Consider the following 20015-nt stretch of genomic DNA (forward strand, 5'->3'; position numbering starts at 1 on the left):
AAGATATTCTAAAAGAGATAATTAAATCTGGTAAATAATAACTTGGAAAATTTGAATATTTTAGGCTTTCAAATTCAATAGCTTGTCATATAAGAAAATAGAATAAAAAGGGGTGATTTTATTTTTTTTCTAATTTGAATCCCTATAAAATTGGTAACAATTTCATGATGAGAACACATTGTAAGATATTCAGCAGGTGACACCCCAGCTTATGAATTCTGGGAAGGCAGTCACTCTGTCATTTCTTTACTTCTTAAATACTTTTTGAGTCCCCATCCTGCCTGGAGCCTGCTTGAGAGAGTGTTTAATTCATCCTTCCATTCCTGGCCCTCTCCAGAATAAGGAATACACAGAAATCACAAGGAATGGCTTCTTCAGTGAGCTGGTGCTTTCAATCAGGGAAGCTCTGAGGAGACACGGGGCAGAATTTCTCAAAAGAGTTTTAAGACATTGGCTTTACTTACCATCTAGAGGGATCTTTTAAACCATAGTTTATTAATAGAAATTTGATATATATATATATATCAAAGGCCAATTGATTAGATATTTGCTTCTGAATACATCATTTATCCTGCCCCCAGTTCCAAGAGAGAGAGGTGTACTCTGTTGGGATAGGGCAATGAAGAAGCACAGGTCAGTCGAGAATCAGAGTTATGTGGTGTAGCAAGGCAAGCTCACTTAGCAGGGCTGGCTTGGTGGCTTCAATAGGCTCTGGAGTGTAGGGTCTGTCTCTGCTTTTTTAGAGATCTTATCATGGAGTGATTAGAACCAACGAAGAACGGCCCAGAGCAAGACCAAGCCCGGAAGGAGGAGGTTGACCTATCGATGGTGGTTGGTCTGGTTTTAGAAGCATCCTCCATGGGCTGTTGTTCCCTATCTCCAGGAGTTAGAGGATTCTGGGAGGGATAGTATCTCCAGGGTCAGTGAGGTCAAAGCATAGCACTGCAGAATGTTAGGCAGCACAGCGGTGAGAGAAAGAGGCAGTATCTTAGAGGGCAGGGCAAGCGTGTGCTGGCAACAGGGCAGGGCTTGTGGATAAAGGCTTTAGATAGTAGAGTTCATCACTTAAGAAAAATACTGTTTCCTCTTTAAGTATAAATACACTGATCCTGGGAAAAGGGGAGATAAAACTGATGGGGAGGGGAGCACAGGCTTGCCTCTCCACTTACCTCAGAAGCTCTCTGTAAGCTCCGTGCTGCAGGGCTCCAGAAGAAGGAAACTCCGGGCTGAAGCTGTCTTGACATAATGGCGAAGGCTAGGCCTGTGTTTCTAAGACAGATGGGAGAATGTGTCTTCTTCCCTTTGTCTGTTCGGAACTGTCTTTTAATTAACGTGGAAGAGTTAGAGACATGTATGCATAAGTCTCTCTCACAGCAAAGTATAAAAAGTACAGCTGGAGTTTTATCTCTGTGGCATTGAACGGGGATGCTGGGGTCTTCATTCTCTAAGTCAGTGCTCTTCTCATTAGGTGGGAAAAACAGCAGAAAAAAAAATCAGAGTGAGAACATCCTTTGTGTGGCAGGACCGCTGTAATCTTCTTCCATGACAATCCCTGGGGGTGGAGGTAGGGTGGGGGATGGAGCACCAGGCATGTACCTGGAGGCTGATGTCAGGCACCCAGGTAGGATGCGGACCTGCAGCCAAGGTCCACTGAACACATTTTGTTCAGTTCACTATGATGAGGGTCTCTCCTGTAAGCAGGACAAGATCTAAAGATGCAGCAAGTTCGTTTTAGAATAGGATAAATAGTTTTGAAGACAATGGGCAGGAGAGGAGAGCAAGCTGGGAGAGGGAGGGAGAAGAGGGAGTGAGAACCACTTCCGGGAGCTTGGAATGGGTTTCTAAGGCGTTAGGATTGGGCCCGAGGCAGTCAGCAAGGAAGAAAGGATCCAGCTAAGTTAAACGCTAGTGGTAAAATAGTACAGGCAGAAAAGTAAAATAATAATGGTCGGGAGACAGTCCGGAAGCCAAGGATGGAGCTGGGGAGCCTGAGATCGGCAAGGTAGCTGACAGCCAGCCAGAGGAGCTGGGATGGGGCCTAATGTTCACAGCCTTCTGCCCCGGTACAGGTTCTCTGACTGGTCAGTTAAATTACCACCTTGGCCTGTTTCTAAACTCTGTGAGTCAGGAACCAGGCAGGGGTTGGGTGGCAATTCTTTCTGGTATCAGCTAGGTGATTTATTGGACTCAGTTAGTGGAGGGTCTAGTGGGAGCTGTGTCGTGCCTTATTCACTCGGGTTTGTTTCTGAGTTGGTGTGATACAGTGTGTCGACTCAGCCGGATCATGGTTCCCAGCGTTTGGTCAAGCGTTCTTCTTGATGTTTCTGTGTCTGTTTTGGATGAAAGGAACACTGAATTTGGTGGAATCGGATCAAAGCTGCTTCACCTTCATTGTTTTTCTCTAGAAAAAGATGATTCTGTCAGCCTTAGGACTGGAACTTCAGTACTGTTCTTTCTTGGACTTAATAGTGGTTTGAATAGGATTGGTCCCCATAGTCTTATGTGTTTAAATGCTTGGCCTATGGAAATGGCACTATCAGGAGGTGTGGCCATGTTGGAGTAGGTGTGGCCTTGTTGGAGGTAGTGTGGCACTCTAAAGGCAGGTTCTAAGGTTCCATGCTCAAACTCCACCCAGGGTTGAATTCCAGTCTCCTCCTGGCTACCTTTGGATCAAGGTGTAGAGCTCTCAGCTTCTCTGCACCATGGCTGCCGGAAGGCTTTCCATGCTCCCACCACGATGATAATGGACTGAACCTCTGAAACTGTAAACCAGCCCCAATGAAATGTTTGCCTTTATAAGAGTTGCTGTGCTCGTGCTGTCTTTTCATAGCAAGGAAACCCTAAGGCAGACTTACACTGGCCAACCTTCAAGACTGCATGAACTCATCTTAGGTAACTCTCTATACACCACTATGAATATCCTGCTGATACAGTGTCCCTGAAGACCTTTAACAGAGTGGAGGTGATGGGGAGCCTCAGCTACTCATGGGAAGCTTGCATATGGTCCTTCACAGCTTTCCTTTCCTCCTGCCATGGGTTCTTCCCTCCACAGCTGCCTCCCACAGGGACACACACTTTCCAGGTGGCATTTTCCAGACATAAGGCAGAACTGGTGTTGCTTATTTGTGAGCTAACTAGAAATCAACTACTGTCATCTCCATCATATTCCATAGGCCAAAGTAGTAAAGTCAAAGAATGTAGGAACCATGTCTTATAAGTGCTACAGACCAACCAGTTCATATATGATGTAACAGACACACACACAGACACACACACACACACAGACACACACACACACACAGACACACACACACAGACACACACACACAGACACACAAACACACACACACACACACACACACACACACACACACACACACACACACACACACAAACCCAAAATATATCAGATGATGATAACAGAAATAACTAATACGCAAACATGGGTCTTATTGTGCATCACCATGGTCTTTCTTATTATAGGATCCAGGTCAGCGGCTTCTACCTTTTCTCAGCCATTAATGAAGAACTCTCTTTTGAATGAACAGCAGTATAGGTAAAAGCTAGAATGGTTCCCCAAGCAGTTTCTCAATGGGACACATATGGTAACTATGCTGAACAAGTTTCACATTGCAAAGGACTCTGCAGAACTGCTAGCTCAGGCCTGCCTTTTGGCAGTAAGTGCCATGACTCTGCTCCCTATGTGTTACTAATAGAACTCTCCTCATTGGAATATGAGAGAGAATCTTCTCCCTTCTCCATCTACAGTCATAAATTCAGTCCCACTTGAAAAATATTCTTGTTATCAGCATAGGTTTCCCTGCCCAGAGTGGCTCCTTGTGTTTCTAGTCTCTTGCTACCATTTAATCCCAGAGGCTATTCAGATGGCACTGTGACATAGCTGAGTTCTTGAAGATGTGAGATGCAGCTGGGATCCTGCCAGGCAACTTGCTTCTTTTGTTGTTATCTTACAAAAGAAGCAAAGCTTTCAGGGCCTTCTTACAGCATCCCAAGAAAGATGCTTACTGTGACAACATTAAGACTTTCAGTAGACGTGGTCTTGCTTGCTGGCATTATGGGCTATGTTTCAGTGAAGAGAAAGCCCTTCATCGTCCTCCATCCGTCAGCAGTGGTACCTTGAATGGAAAACAAAGAAGAGCCTGTTGAGATCCCCATGTGGCTGACTCTAATGACATTGACATGAAAATAGAGTTTTAAAAAGCTTGTTTTTCTGGACAAATGAAGACCCTCAGTGATTCTTTTCTTTCCCTATTTTCCAAAGATACACAGAGTTATGGTCTGTCTTCAGCCCTGATGAGTAATTCACACACTAAGTAAATGCTCTTTGGAAGAGAAAGGCAGCCTAGGGACTTTGTGAGGAAGTGTTAGCTAGCATCATCATGTTCCTCTTAAATTTAACAGTTACTGCTTGAAATGAAGACGTTTGAGCAAAATGATCAAATGCCATTGTGCGATGCATTTTATACTTTGTGTTACAATAGACCATGGGATACTGTTTTAATTAGTTTATTATGTGTACTTAAAGTATATATATATATACATATATAAATCACGATGTTTGATACATATGCACATACAGTGAAATGGTTACTTTTCTCAAGCAAATGAACAACATATCTACCACAGTTCCCTATTGTTTTAGGTATACGCCTAAAATATATTCTCTCTGTGAATTTCCCATTTCTAATATTATTAACCAAACTCCCTGTCCTTTTTTGGTTTCTGTTTCCATGACCAAAAGCAACTTGGGGAGGAAAGGACTCATTTTAGCTTCTATCATGAAGGAAGTTAAGGCAGAAGCTCAAGAAAGTTACTTTGCCCATAGATGAGGGAACCTTGGTTAGCTATGCTTGGAGTGTCTGGAACTACCTTAGAAACATAATGAAAAGGTAGACTGACTGGCAGTAGCACTCCACATATCTGGGGAAGAATTTATGTTTTCTAATCTTCAGTCTATTGCCAATAAAAACATTAGCACCGTCTTTGTAACGATTAATCTGTCAACTCAACAGGATCCAGAATCAACTAGGTGACAATCTTTTAGGGATGTCAGTGAGCAGGCTTCTAGTTTGGGTTTATCGAGGTAGGAATCCCCATTCTCAATGCCAGTGGACCATTCCGTGGACGGGTTCCCAGACTGAACAAAAGGAGAAAGTAAGTTGCGCATGCAATGCCACCAGCTTCCACACAGCCCTGCCACCATGCTTTCTCCACCATCCTAGACTGTCCTCAAAGACTGTGCCCAAATAATCCCTTCCTTCCTTGAGTTGCTGTTGCCAAGCATTTCATCATAGCAAAGGGAAAAGCAACTCACCCAACCTTCTCCTGGTGTTAATGGCTTATCTCCAGTTTCATTCCTGCTTCCCAAGGGACAGGGCTTGTGGGCAGCTCAGGCAGGTCAGGTTTGCCCATTTGCCAGCCCTGTGAACTTGAGCAAGCCTACCAGAACCTCATTCTCTCCTTTTTCCCCTCATAAGATTATATAAACCTGGGAGGCTCTGCCAGCGCATGACAAATACAGAGGGGGGACACTCTCAGCCAACCATTGAAATGAGCACAGGGTCCCCAATGGGGGAGCTAGAGAAAGGACCCAAGGAGCTGAAGGGGTTTGCAGTGCCATAGGAGGAACAATGATATGAGCCACTCAGTACTCCCAGAGCTCCCAGGGACAAAAAACATCAACCAGATAGTACACATGGTGTTACCCATGGCTTCAGATGCATAGGCAACAGAGAATGGCCTTGTTGGACATCAAAGGGAGAAAGGCCCCTGGTCCTGGAAAGGCTCAATGCAGCAGTGTAGGGGAGTACCAGGACAGGGAAGTGGGAGAGGGTTGATTGTGGAACAGGGGAGGGGAGATGGCTTATGGGACTTTGGGGGACAGGGAATCGGGAAAGAGAAAATCATTCAAAATGTAAATAAAGAATATGTCTAAGAAAAAAAAGAAAAAAAAAGAAAAAAAAAGAAAAGAAATAAGCCTAGATCCAAAGCACCCAATAAATAAATAAATAAATAAATAAGATTATGTAAAAATTAGAATAATGAAAAGTGAGTATGCAAATAACTTCTATCAAAAATTATCTAATAAAAATAATACTTTTACGTGCAGTGATGATGCAAACTTGACCTTTTCTGTGGACCTTACATTCAAGGGCCACTCAAAAAGCACCAGTGGATATACTGTGTGCAGGTCTTCCACGCTCACCACGTGGCTAATGCTGCCATATTAGCTCTGTGGAAGATATTTTCATCTGGTCCTTTTCTCCATCACTATTTTTCTTTTTCTTTCTTTCTTTTTTAATATTTATTTTTGATGTATGTGACTACACTGTAGCTGTCTTCAGACACACCAGAAGAGGGCGTCAGATCCCATTACAGATGGTTGTGAGCCACCATGTGGTTGCTGGGAATTGAACTCAGAATCTCCGGAAGAGCAGTCAGTGCTCTTAACCACTGAGCCATCTCTCCAGCTCCTTCTGGTCCTTTTCTGTGCTGTCTGTCCGCAGTGCTGTTGAATGGGCATTCTCTAACCCTGGACATTTGTATATTTGGTCTTTCTTATACTGTAACTCAAAATCTGAAGGGCACACTTCTAAAGGGTCTCCTCTTGAGGAAAAGCATGGCTCCTACTGTGTCCTTTACTGTGTAGCATAGACATTTTTCTCCCAAAACAATTTTCTCAACTTGCAATGATACGACAAAGTATTTTTTTTAAAAAAAAAAAATACATGCTTGGTTAAAAACTTGTAGTATCACAGGCCACAAATCACAAGTGCATGTAACAAGAAACCTTGAGACGAAGAGAAGAGGTTGACCCAGAGGCTTCCAGGAGGATGGAGCACATTTCCAATTAGGAACCAGAAAGGCAGAAAGAGTAAGGGCAAGGGCAGGTGATTTGGAAGGACCACAACGACACGGGTGATGTAGGTGATGCAGATTTGGAATGTAGTCTTGATGAAATTGAGTTCCTGGCCAGCCTCTTTGGTACAGAGAGCAAAAAAAAAAGGTCTTCAACTGTATTTTGAATGTAACTATAGAAAGTTTATTGTGGTCTCTGAGGAAGCATGAGTTGACCTTGAGGCTATTCTGATAACTAAAAAGCTTGCTCAACATGTTTGTTATGGGAAACTCTATTTACCGACTATATGTTTATCTTAGAAAATTGCCTACGTTCGAGTGTTTGTGGTGGAAAATTGGATTTAATCACCTTGTTGTGTTGCGAGCTGCAGTGCTGTGATGAACAGCGTACTAATGTTTTTCAGTGTGTCTCCCCATACTGGTGACAGAACCTGTAGGTTCATTGTATTTGCAACACGTCTACTAAGACCTAGCCCCTGAGTTTGAAAATAGCACTGCATTACTATCCATTGTTGTGTAACAAATGACCACAAACATAACAGCTTTAAATAGTACAGACTGACTTCAGTTTCTATGGTAGGGACTCTGGACACGTCTTACCAGGGTCATCTGCTGCAGAGTCTCCTATAGGCTTTATTTAAGGTAGTGATGAGATCTTTCTGAACTTTAGGGAATTAGATATTGACTTAAATTAGTTCTTCAAGAATTCTTTCCTGGATGGACTCAATTCTTTTCTGCAAGTACGCATACAGTTCTTAACATATAGTGTCCCAGTTAGTTTTTTGTCAATTTGACATAAGCTAGAGTCATTTGAGAAGAGGGAACCTTATTTGAGAAAATGCTCCATCAGATTAGTCCATGGACAAGCCTGTGGGGACAAGTGGGTTTTGTTTGTTTGTTTGTTTTGTTTTGTTTTTGACTAATGGTTCATGTGGAAGGACCTAGCCCACTGTGGGTGGTACCATCCTAGTCATTAAGCTGTATTAGAAATCAGGCTGAGGTGACCATAAGACTTCATGGCCTCTGCTTCAGGTCCTGCCGCCGGACTCCTGCTTCGAGTTCTTGCCCTGATGGAGTTCTTTCCTCTGTGATGGAGTGTGAGCTGTGAGCTGTACTGCTGTGAGCTGTACTTTCAAAAAAATGTTGTAAGTTAATTCAAATCCTTTCCTCCTCATGATGCATTTGGTCATGATATTATCACAGTAACAGACACCCTAACTAAGACACATGGGTTTGTTTAACATGATGACTTCTTTCATGAAAACCAAGAAAAGAAGGGGAGGGGTGTATTAAGATGGAGAGATACTGAGAAGTCTTACCTAGCCCGATCATGGAAGTGTCATCCTATGACCTTTTTCTATTCTTTACACATCGGGGAGGGAATGTATTGGAGCGAGAGGTCTTTGAGAGCTGCCTCAAAGTCCACCCGCCATGAGTATTGAACAGAATAAAGCTGCCACTTTACAGGGCTTATGTCCTAGAGCCGTGCAGAAAACCTCAGAATCATTTATCCGGAGCAGCTTCCTACAGGCTTGTTTGAGAAAAATGTATATTGTGCTTCTAGCAGATCTGTTGCCAAGTGCCGCAGGAAGAATCATTCTTTTTGAAGTCTGTAGTCAGATTCAATCTGCCCCGGGACCCTCAGGTGTCTGCAGTTGAACCGAAGAAGTAAAAAATTCATACTAAAGCCTCAAGGTTCTCTCAGCAGAGCTGCGGGCATCCGCGGAACAGAAGAGGAACCCAAAGCTGCCTCTGGTTTCTCTGCCTGGACTCTGGTTGGAGAAGTGTGCGGGAGGCCCCTGCTTATCTGGAAACTTACTGTGCTGAGGGAACTTGAGTTTCATTTGTTGTCAATATTATGTCGCCCAGACTCATGTCTTCACAGGACAGCTTAGCCACTGTCCCTTCTTTGGAGCAAAGTTTTTGTTTTGTGTTTATGTTCAAGCACTGTTCCAAATTCTTTTATTAAGTGACTCGCAGGGGACACAGACTAAGCTGTGGTTTCAAAACCTGGAAATTGAAGTGAAGCTTTAGTGGCTGCCATAAGAATTAGTGTAAGACGGAGACAGAGAAATAGTGAGAGAGAAGGACAGGGAGCAAAGACACTGGACCTCCCAGGGGACCGTATCCTCTAAGGAGACAAAAATGAGCCGTCCACCCAAACAAACCCAAAGATATTTCGACAAATCATGACAGCATAGACTTAGATGTTTATCTTCAAAGAAATAGAGATGGGCTGTGCTCAGGCTTGAAGAGTGTGCATGTCTCCAATCTCTGGTGGCAGAAAATCCAACGTTAAATCCACAGGTAGGTCTGTGAATGTGAACTGTGGACACTGTGCTCTCATAGCCAGAATTTCCCCCAAATTCTGATACAGTTTCTTGAGTCAGTTCTTCAGGTCTGAGCTTGTGACCCCCATCATTTCTGCCATCCTAGGAAGGTGCACACAAGAGTCTCCCAACAGTGAGTAACTGCAACTTTTAGAGCAGAAAGGAGGTTTTGTTCTTTGAAAAAAAAAAAATACGGTCCTGAGAGTTTTATTTAGCACAATTGTAATGAACTAATTGGTCTATAGTCTTTCTCATAAATTAATCAAGCTCCTCTTGCTTTTATTAGTTAATTTTGCTCCTCTGGGGATAAATTCTTCCTAATTAGAACATATGTCTGACCGCTCAAAGGATAACTTGACAATGAAGAGATGCAGTTATGCTAATTCGCAGTGATTCCTAGACTAAAGCCCCACTTGGTGTTAACGAAAAAGACCTGCGGGTTCCCTTCGCGCCCCTGACTCTTTCTTAGGTGTGTTACACACTTTTGGTCACTTCTGTCCTCATGGGACAACACATTTCTGCCCCTTGCACATGAAGCTTCCTGGGATTCCAGGGCCAGCCTTGGTGGCCCACTATGACAGTTCCCAGCCCCAGCAAGCTGAGGCAGGAGGCGTGTGAGGTGCAGGCTAGTGTGGGTTCCACGGTAAGACTCTGTCTTGAAATTAACAGAAAAAGAATGCCCTATGACTTCTAACATGGAGTTCCTTTGCAGCATAGAGGGGACACTTCTTCCCATGAGGACCAAAGAATGGAAACTTAGTGTTGCTTCAGTTGGACACCCACTTTTATTTTCCATTTTTTTTTTGAAAATAGATTTTTTTCCCCTCATATAACATATCCTGATTGCAGTTTTCCCTGCCTCTCCTCTCAGTTCCTTCCCACCACCCCTCATATCTGGACTCACTCCCTTTCTGCCTCTCATTAGAAAGCAGTCTTCTAAGGGATAAGAATAAAATAAAATAAGATAAAACAGAAACTAACGCATCTGCATTGGACAAAGCAAACAAACATAAGGAAAAGAGCCCAAGGGAAGGCACAGGAATCACTTACTGGACACCACCGCACCGTGCCAACCCCTTTCCATGCTTTTGCTTTTATCGGGTACCAACTATTGGTGGAGGCCCGCAGTTTTTTTTGGAAAATCTTTAACTACGTGTAAGTGTTCTGTCGTCTTAGGTCTAATGCTATATAGAAACCATTGACTATCACATTAGCAAGTGTATGTTATGAGAGATAGATAACGGGGGCTGTCAGAACGGACAGTCATAAAAAATGTTTCTTTGGGTGGCACAGGATTCTTAGTGATTTGATGTGTTCTGATCAATTATAATTCCCCAATTCTTCTCCTTTAATCTTTTCTCTATCTCTCCAAACACCTTTCCTTCCACACTTCATATATCTTTAATTAAGCCCCCAGTGGTCCACCACGTCCACTTAGTGAAAGCATGTGTTTGTGTGTGTGTATGTATGTATGTATGTATGTAGACACATATGCATATGGATGTCAGACCATCTATCATAACATGGGTATAGTCTCAAGAGCTGCATTTCTGAAGAAAACTGAATCTTCTTCCAGCAGCTACCAATTGCCAATTGCGAGCTTCATTAGCACCTCTCTGATCCAGGCTGGGATTTTAGCTGGCGTGATCCTGCGCAGGTCTCATGTATGTAGTCATAGCCACTGTAAGTTCATGTATTCGAGGACTCTGTCATATCCAGCCAATACTGTTCTGCTATAGATGTCTGGCTCACTCTACTCCATCTTCTGAGATGACCTATGAGCATTTGAGGTGGGGGTGGGGGTGAGGGTGTAACACAGAGATAATTCAGAGCTGGGCACTCTATAACCTTTTTTCCCCTTAATGTTGACCAGTTGTGAGTCTCTGTGTGAACTGGAAAAGGAAGCTTTTCTGATTCACTTTGAGAGTCCCACTGATCTATAAGAATTAAGGAGGTAAATGTATTACCACATCAATTTAGCAAAATAATAGTATTTAGTTCTCCCCTAGAACTTATGACCTAGCTATGATTTTTTTCCTTTTCCGCAAGCTTTTGTGAGAAGAATTAAAATTAGCTATGCTGATATTAAGGTTTATATGGAAAAATAAATGTCCAGATAAACAATAAAAAGAATAGTTGTGTCCCCAAAGTGGCCCCACAGTACTATGGGACACTTCATAGGACCTCTGAAATGACCTGTAACGTGAGCATGAATGGGATGGACTGAAATGTGGAGAAACAGAATTTAGATAAGCCAAGTGCAGATTATACATATGCAACTAAAGTTAGTAGAGAAAAAAATGAACTTTTACATAAATGATTCTGGGACAACTGGCTGTGCATTTGGAAAGATAAAATTATATTTATAACACATATATAAGAAGAACTCCAGGTGGATCCAAAATCTAACATAAAAAATAAGGCCATTGGTCTAGAGGTTCCCTTGGTAGAGTGCTTTTCTAGCACAGGCAAAGCCCTGGCTTTGGTCTCCAGACGAGTGAAATACCTTAGCATCTGGGCCTAGCATTGCAACCCTAGAATTTGGGAGGCAGAAATGGGAGCATGAGATCTTCAACGTCATCCTTGGAGACAACACTGGTAACTTACGGCTGGAAGGGTTTATTTTGACTCTGTTTTCGGGAGCACATTCCAAGATGGCAGGAAAGGCATTGTGTTGCCACTGTGGTTACAGGAGCCTGGGTAGCTCACATCGCTCACAGAGAGGAATGGCCAGAAACTGACTATGATCCCCAAGACTCACCCTACAAGACCCATTTCCTCCAGGAAGGCCCCGCCTCCTAAAGTCCAGCAGTTTCCCAAACAGCTTTATATTCTACTTATTATAGTTCTGAAAAAAATGAATACATTTCTAAATTCTTATTTTCAGAGAAAACAAAAAGAAGCTGTTATTTAAATCAGGTGGGGGAAAAAAAGAGAAAACATGAATCTACCAAACTGGACTGACACGGAGAAAAAAATATTAAATTAGAATGTAAAGAGTTGATGGAACTACTTTGTGACCCTGACAATGAGCAGGGATCCATTGTTGTTGGTGGTGGTGTTCTTATATCAGGCAGGGACAGAGCAGATGACAGTCCTAGTTTTGGTGCCTAGCTTGATAGCCAAAGCTGTTTTCTGCCCAGGACTCATAAAAATCAAATCAAACCAAATGTACACGGGACAGTTCAGGAGGCAGCAGAGGACCTGAGTTCAGCCATGCCATGTGGTACTGGAGGGGAAAGAGGTCCACAGCCCTGGTCTACATTTCAGGAGCCATAGACACACTTATTGCCACAGCACAGCACCGCCGGGCCCCACCAACCGCGTGCCTAGCCTGCAGCGGGAGCCACTACAATGTACAAGTATGTAGTAGTCACGGGGGAGAGAAAGAGAGGTGGGGCAGTGTGAGCTTTATGAAGAGAAGAAACTGGAGTCTTGAGGATAGACAGGAGTAGCTTGTTATGAGTGGATAGCTCGGACATCTTGGACCACGGTGAGGTCCCAGCCTGGTCTACTGCTGTTGGTCATGTCTGTATCCATGGCTATGCAGGGGGTCTGGGTCAGTGTCTGATGTCCGTGGTTTACAAGAGAACATGAGAGTGCCTCTGGTTGGGGAAGCCATGGGGGACCTCATGGATGTCCAGGGGCTGTACAGAACTGACCTTACCTCTCACCTGCTGCGGTATCAGATGAGCTGGCCCCACCTCCCAGCTGGCAGCAACGTAACAGGGTCCTGCTCGTCACCCACACAGTAGAGCTGCCCTTCGTGGTGGGGGTATGGGTAAGACAGCCCTGAGAGTGTGAACGCGGGAGAGCTGACTCTGCCACTCTCCTGCCAAGGGGTGGCACGGGCACAGAGGTGATACCTCCCACCCCAACCCCTTGCCACCTCTAGCAGTTAGGAAATCTTCCCCTAGGAGAGTGGAAGAGCCAGTTCTGCCTCTTACTAGCTGCGACACAGGAGAAGGGGGGGGGGGGCGCCTTGCCTGAACAGCATGGCAGAGCAGACCCTGTTGCTGGGGTCCCAGGTGAGCCACCTAGAGGCAAGAGATTGGGAGCGCTGGCTCCACTCCTGTGCTGTGAGGTGGCAGGGATATGGGGCTGATGCACTTCCCCCCTCCCTCCCCCCACCTGCTGCAATCTGGAGAGAGGCCTCTGGGGTTATGAGAGAAGAAGAGCTGTCCCAACCCCACAAAGGCTGCAACACTCAGGAGAGTGAGCCCTGTACCTCACCTGAGCAACATAGCAATACTCTAGTTTCACTTCTTGAGGCAAGGTCTTGCAGTGTACCCTTTCCGGCCTCAAGCTTAAAATCCTCCTGCTTCGACCTCTTGAGTACTGAAGTCCCATGTGCCCACCACTCACTTTCTATCAAAGCTTCTAATGACGGCATAATATCAGGAATATTAAAACTGTTCCAGAAGAACAAAAGACAACCGTGTTGTTTTGAATGAAAAAAATGATCCTTAGATACATGCGTTTGAAAACCTGGTCCCCAGGTGGTAGGCAGTGAGCCAAAATAATTTTGCTTTTTAAGTTGCTCTTGGTCATGCTATTTTATCACAGAAACAAAAAAGTAACTAACACCAGAATATCTTTATAAAAATTACTCTCTGTTCCCCATAGGATATAGAGTTCTAAAAAGTGAAGACAAGTCTTAGTTATAACTACTGATAGAAAAAGCTTTACAGACATTTAATAAACAGACTCTGGTGGAACATCTCTTGTTGGTTTTTCTGTCTGGTTGGTTGGTGTTGAGACAGGCTCTTATGTCTTTGGTAGCCTGCCCTAGAACTCGTGCTGTCGACCAGGCAGGCCTTCAACTCACAGAAATCTGTGTCTCTGCCACCCCCTCCCCCCCCCCCAGTGCTGGGATTAAAGATATTTAGCACTGTACTGGCTGGTTTTGTGTGTCAACTTGACACAGGCTGGAGTTATCACAGAGAAAGGAGCTTCAGTTGGGGAAGTGCCTCCATGAGATCCAATTGTGGGGCATTTTCTCAATTAGTGGTCAAGGGGGGAGGGCCCCTTGTGGGTGTTGCCATCCCTGGGCTGGTATTCTTTGGTTCTATAAGAGAACAGGCTGAGTAAGCCAGTGGGAGCAAGCCAGTAAGAAACATCCCTCTGTGGCTTCTGCATCAGCTCCTGCCTCCTGACCTGCTTGAGTTCCAGTCCTGACTTCCTTTAGTGATGAACTGCACCGTGGAAGTATAAGCTCAATAAACCCTTTCCTCCCCAACTTGCTTCTTGGTCATGATGTTTTTGCAGGAATAGAAACCCTGACTAAGACAAGCACCATGCCACCATGCTTCCAATGGAACATTTTTAATTGTTCAAAAGGTTTCATTCCAGGGGTATCAGAAAATCAAGTAACTTAATTTGTTAATTTGATAGAGCTAACAAGGGGGAAATTATATCATTCACACAGAAGTAGTAAAGAGATTAGACAATGCTCAACACCAGGTCTTCTAGAAGCAATAAAATAGAAATTTTCTTTATTGATACAGCTCAAAAGCTGTAGAAAACAGGGACAAACAATAGGTTGACCCATAACAGCCAGGAAAGAGACCAAAATCACTCTTTAGCACCATGCTTAGTGTGTTTGCCATTGAGATTAACTGATAACACTGGTAAAATATAGTCGTCTGAAATACGGAGGTAAGCCCATGGCTGAATGAGTGGAAGCAGCTACCATCCATGGAATTTCATTAACTGGCAAGTTTTCAGACAATGTCTGTCTTAGTCAGGGTTTCTATTCCTGCACAAACATCATGACCAAGAAGCAAGTTGGGGAGGAAAGGGTTTATTCAGCTTACAGTTCTTCATTGCTGTTCATCACTAAAGGAAGTCAGGACTGAAACTCAAGCAGGTCAGAAAGCAGGAGCTGATGCAGAGGCCATGGAGGGATGTTCCTAACTGGCTTGCTTCCCCTGGCTTGCTCAGCCTGCTCTCTTATAGAACCTAAGAAATACAGCCCAGAGATGGTATCACCCACAAGGGGCACTCCCCCTTGATCACTAATTGACAAAATGCCTCACAGTTGGATCTCATGGAAGCACTTCTCCAACTGAAACTGCTTTCTCTGTGATAACTCCAGGCTGTGTCAAGTTGACACACAAAACCAGCCAGTACAATGTCTGAAAACTGATTACCAACATGTTTTTGCAAATAAAAACAACCCAGACAATGAATAAAGGAGAAAATGACTGTGGCTTGAATGATAAGTGTCCCCCAAAGTCTTGGGCTCTTGGATGCTTCTTTTGACAGCGTGAGGCTTCCTATTTGCATTTTACTGTTTCAGTCTGCACTGTCAGTTCAAGATGTAATCTTCCAGCATCCCACTCCAGCCCATCCCTGCCTGCTGCCTCTGCCCTGCCATTGTGAACTCCACTTCTCCAGAAACATACACTAAAATCAAGTCTTGCTTCTGTAAGTTGCCTTGATCCTGATGTTTTATCACAGCAGCAAAGAAGTAACTAATACAGACTATGTATGATATTAACAGCATAAAAGAAAATATCAGCTCAGCAATGCACAGTGATGCCGACAGCCTATGCCTGGGGCAGTAGAATATTCTTCCAATGTATGATATAAATATCCTTGAAGTAGGAAAACAATTGCAGCATGCTGTGAGCGTCTAGGATAACAGTCTTGGAATGTGGTCACGTGTCTCTTAGAATACAGAACCTCAGAAATAAAATTCTGCTTTTGCTGCTTCTGCCCGAGAGAGAAAACTTATGTATGCTGATCATGTGATATGGAGTTCATGTGATTTGGGGAAACACTGCAGAAGATGAGAGGCTAACAAGTGCAGACCAGACTTCTCTGACAGCCCCGTGTTCTACATTTTAGTCAAACTTGGAAAACAGACCAATGGGAGAGACCAGAAAATACACAATACACTTGAACTCTGTGTGAATTTAGCACAGCAAAGATAGTTCCTCAGATAACTGAGAACAGGTCAATTGTACTGAGATACATAGGTAAACACATGAAAAATGATACCAATTGGATTGGTTTATTAATATACTTCTGGTTAAATTTAAATTAAAAGTGAACTTACTTTGTCATTTACTATGACCAAATACCTGACAAGATGCAACTTAAGTCAGGGGAAATGTATTTTGGTCCTGGATTGAAAGTATAGTCAACCATGGTAGGGGAGGGACCGAAATAGTCGTCTGAGGTTGCAGAGTGAGTCTGCCAGAAGCAGGGGACCCATCTCCTCCAGCATGACCCCATTGTGTAAAGGTCCTGACTCCCAAACAACATCACCAGCCAAAGACCAAGTGTTCAAACACATTTCATATTCTAACCATAACAAATAATGAATCCCTACAAATACTAGAAGAAAAACAGACCAGTATCAGTACCACGAACCTAGGGAAAGCATTCCTAAAGGCTCAAACTTCAGACACAACAAGGAATAATATGAATTCATTTGACCATTTAAAAAAAAACATATGGTAAAGTAGATACTGTAAAGTATATAAGAGGGAAGGTGACAACTTGGGGGAATAAAATTCTCACACTCCATAATACACAGCGAGATTTAACTTTCCTATGTGTAAGGAGAAGCAGAGAAGAGACCAGTGACTCAGAACACTGGGATAGAAGTGATTAGCAGAAAGTCAGATGGAAATGGTGCCTGTCTATTTGAAAAGAGACTCGAATCTAAGCAAATAGAACGATTCAAATTTACACCAAACCGAGTTACTATTTCTCACCACGCACATTTGAAAATCATCCAAATGTTAGCAGCATACTCTTGGCAAGAGGGAGAACAGCCCACTATGTTGTGGTGGTATAACATGGTGTCTTGAAGGCAGTAACCTACTTGTAAGGATCTATCTGTAAGGCACAGCTGCAAATTTTAAAAAGACACATTACTAACATGCTTTTCACAGAATTATTTTTAAGAGTAAGTAACTAAAAAAAGTTAGTGCCATTGAGACAGGCACACTTGGGGGAAAAAAAACTACATTAATAAGAAGGAATACCAAGTAGCTATCAAGAAACATGGTGGATATGCAACACACACACACATACACACATACATATATGCATGCATATATACATATAATATACACACACACTTTTGTAATCTGATACCTAGTTGATATGTAGCTAAAAAAAAATAAACTGGGAAGGAGAAAGTTTGTATTGTTAAATATGCTATCGTTCAACTATGCAAGTCAGAAGATCTATCAACTGTCTGTCTGTATGGTAATTACTTATATTTTGAAAGTAATATAAAAATAAAATTTTAAAGAATATTTTCTGGTTGTAATATTATACACTTGTTTTTTCTAGTCATAATCATTCCAGGATCCTAGGTATAAGGCACATGGGTTCTATTTTTATTATTTCTCATATTTTTACAAAAATCTATTTATCTCAAAATTAAAAAACATTAAACAAGAAAGATTGTATACGAGAGTGTTCATGGAAAACCAATTTAAAAGTCATGTGTAGATTCTGACTACACCTGGCTCCTTGCCTCTTGGAGGTGAGTCTTCATTGACCCACTGAATGCTTTGATGAGTCAAGCTCATATAGAGTATTTGAGAAATTCACACCAAAATCCAGCTTGGTGATTCTCTCGGGAAGTTTAGCATCTCCTTCAGGCTTGTGTGCCGCATACTGAAGCGGTGGCCTGCTTTCCCTCTCTGTGTTTCTCTTTACCGTGTCTGTTTCCTGGGTCTTCATGCTTCTGCCTGGTCCCTGCTGCCATTTCCTTCTGTGCCCACTGTATATGCATTTCTTAGAAATACACAGGCTTGCGGTGAGCTGTAAACAGTGCCCACAACCAGAGCACTGAGGGGCAGCAGCTGTGTGTCTAGAGCAAGGCACACATTAAAAAAGGCATGGCACGTGTAGGTGCTTAGGAAACATTTAACCTAAGTAGTCGGTTAAATTCACTTAACTAGCACTTACATTTTCTTCCTTATTTTGCAATTAACCTTCTAATAGCTAGCAAGATGTACCTTCACTTGTACTTGCTTAGTACTTCCCTGGGAAAAGAGCAATGGTTAGAACTGCTCAACAGTCAAGAAGCAATGGACTCCTGGGCTGGCTCAGTAGAGGGACAGTCTACCAAGCCTAAGGACCTGAGTTTGATCTTTAGAGCCCACATAATAGAAGGAGAGAATGGACTCCTTCAAGTTGTCCTGTGACATATGTATGTATGTACACACAGATGCAAGCAAATTAATTATTTAAACCTGAAATTTAAAAAAAAATGAGACAAAAGGATAGAGAGGATTTGAAGGAAAGTAGGAGAATAGAAACTGACACCTGTGAGCTACTGAAGAAGAGTAGGAAAAAAAAATCTATTCCCAAACAGGGGAAAACACCGGATGCAAAAATGTCTCATTTTCATCTTTAGATATATTGTCCAAACTGAAAATCAGCGAAGAAACCTCAGAGTTAAGCTATACTGTGTAGAACATTCTTGCTGACAGATAAAGATTACACACTCCTCTTAGCAATTCCTGGAACTTTCCCTAAAAAGACCACAGTCTAGCCCACAATGAAGTCTTACCAAACACAAATAGTTCTTTGTATCTTATCAGATTATAGTGTAGTAAGACTAAAAAATAAGGGTCAAGAAATGTTGTGGAAACTTGATAAGTTCATGGAGCCTGGAGGATGTACTTGGATGATCAGCGAATCATTAAATCATTGAAGAAACCAGGGAAGAAGTTTAAAATTGTCTAGACTCATACAAAAATATATGTTCTAGACTCATATAAAAATATATGTTCTAGTCTCCAAAACAACTAAAATGTAAAATTTCCAGAACCTTTAAACTATAATCAATGTAGTTCTTTATGAAAAATTATGTTTATGAGCTCATACATCAAAAATTAGGAAGACCTCAAATCACACAATGATGGATCTCAAGATGCAAGAACAATCCAAATCTAAAAAGCAGTATTAATAAATAAAATAAAGACAGAGACTGATAAAATAAAATAGCTTCTGGTCCTGAGCAGACCTTGGGTGCTAGCTCTGCACCCAGTCCCACACCATCCAGAGGAAGCTGGATTCCCAGGTACTCTAACATGCCCAGGATCATCAGTGAGGAGGCCACAACACCTGCCCCAAACCAGGAATAACTGGGACCCCCCGGGGATCCAGGGACTCAGGAATTCCTCACACTACTAATGGAATAGGTTCCTTCTGGTTTGAGCTCGTGCCCTGAACAGATCTTGTGTGCTAGCTCCACACCAAGTCCCACAACACCCAGGAAGCTTGACTCCCAGGTGTTCTAACACACCCAGGATCATAGGATCATAGGATCACAGGATCTCAGGAGCTTGGTCACACCAGGATTTCAGGATCTCAGAGGCAACTTGACTCTCAGGAGCTATTACATCAAGGATCTCAGAATCATAGGATCACAGAGACAGCTGGACTCTGAGGAGTTTTGACAAAACTAAGATAACAGGAGGGACAGGCTCCAGTCAGAGACAGTGAGTGCAGGTACCACTGGAAATAACCAGATGGTGAAAGGCAAGCATAAGAATATAAGCATCAGAAACCAAGGTTACTTGGCATCATCAGAACCCAGTTCTTCCACCATAGCAGGTCCTGGATACCCCATCACACTAGAAAGGCAAGATTCAGATTTAAAAATCACTTCTCATGATGATGATAGAGGACTTCAAGAAAGACGTAAATAACTCTCTTAAAGAAATACAGGAGAACACCGGTAAACAGGTAGAAGCCCTTAAAGAGGAAACACTAAAACCTCCTTAAAGAATTACTAGAAAACACAACCAACAGATCAAGGAATTAAAC

The 20015-nt window shown here is 42.8% G+C and overlaps 1 pseudogene; it reads left to right on the forward strand.

Moving 5' to 3' along the window:
* The first annotated feature begins 12226 nt into the window (after positions 1 to 12226).
* On the forward strand, positions 12227 to 12361 carry LOC127676550 (uncharacterized; annotated as a pseudogene).
* The last annotated feature ends 7654 nt before the right edge of the window (positions 12362 to 20015 follow it).

Source organism: Apodemus sylvaticus, chromosome 1, assembly GCF_947179515.1.
Source record: "Apodemus sylvaticus chromosome 1, mApoSyl1.1, whole genome shotgun sequence".
NCBI lineage: Eukaryota > Metazoa > Chordata > Mammalia > Rodentia > Muridae > Apodemus > Apodemus sylvaticus.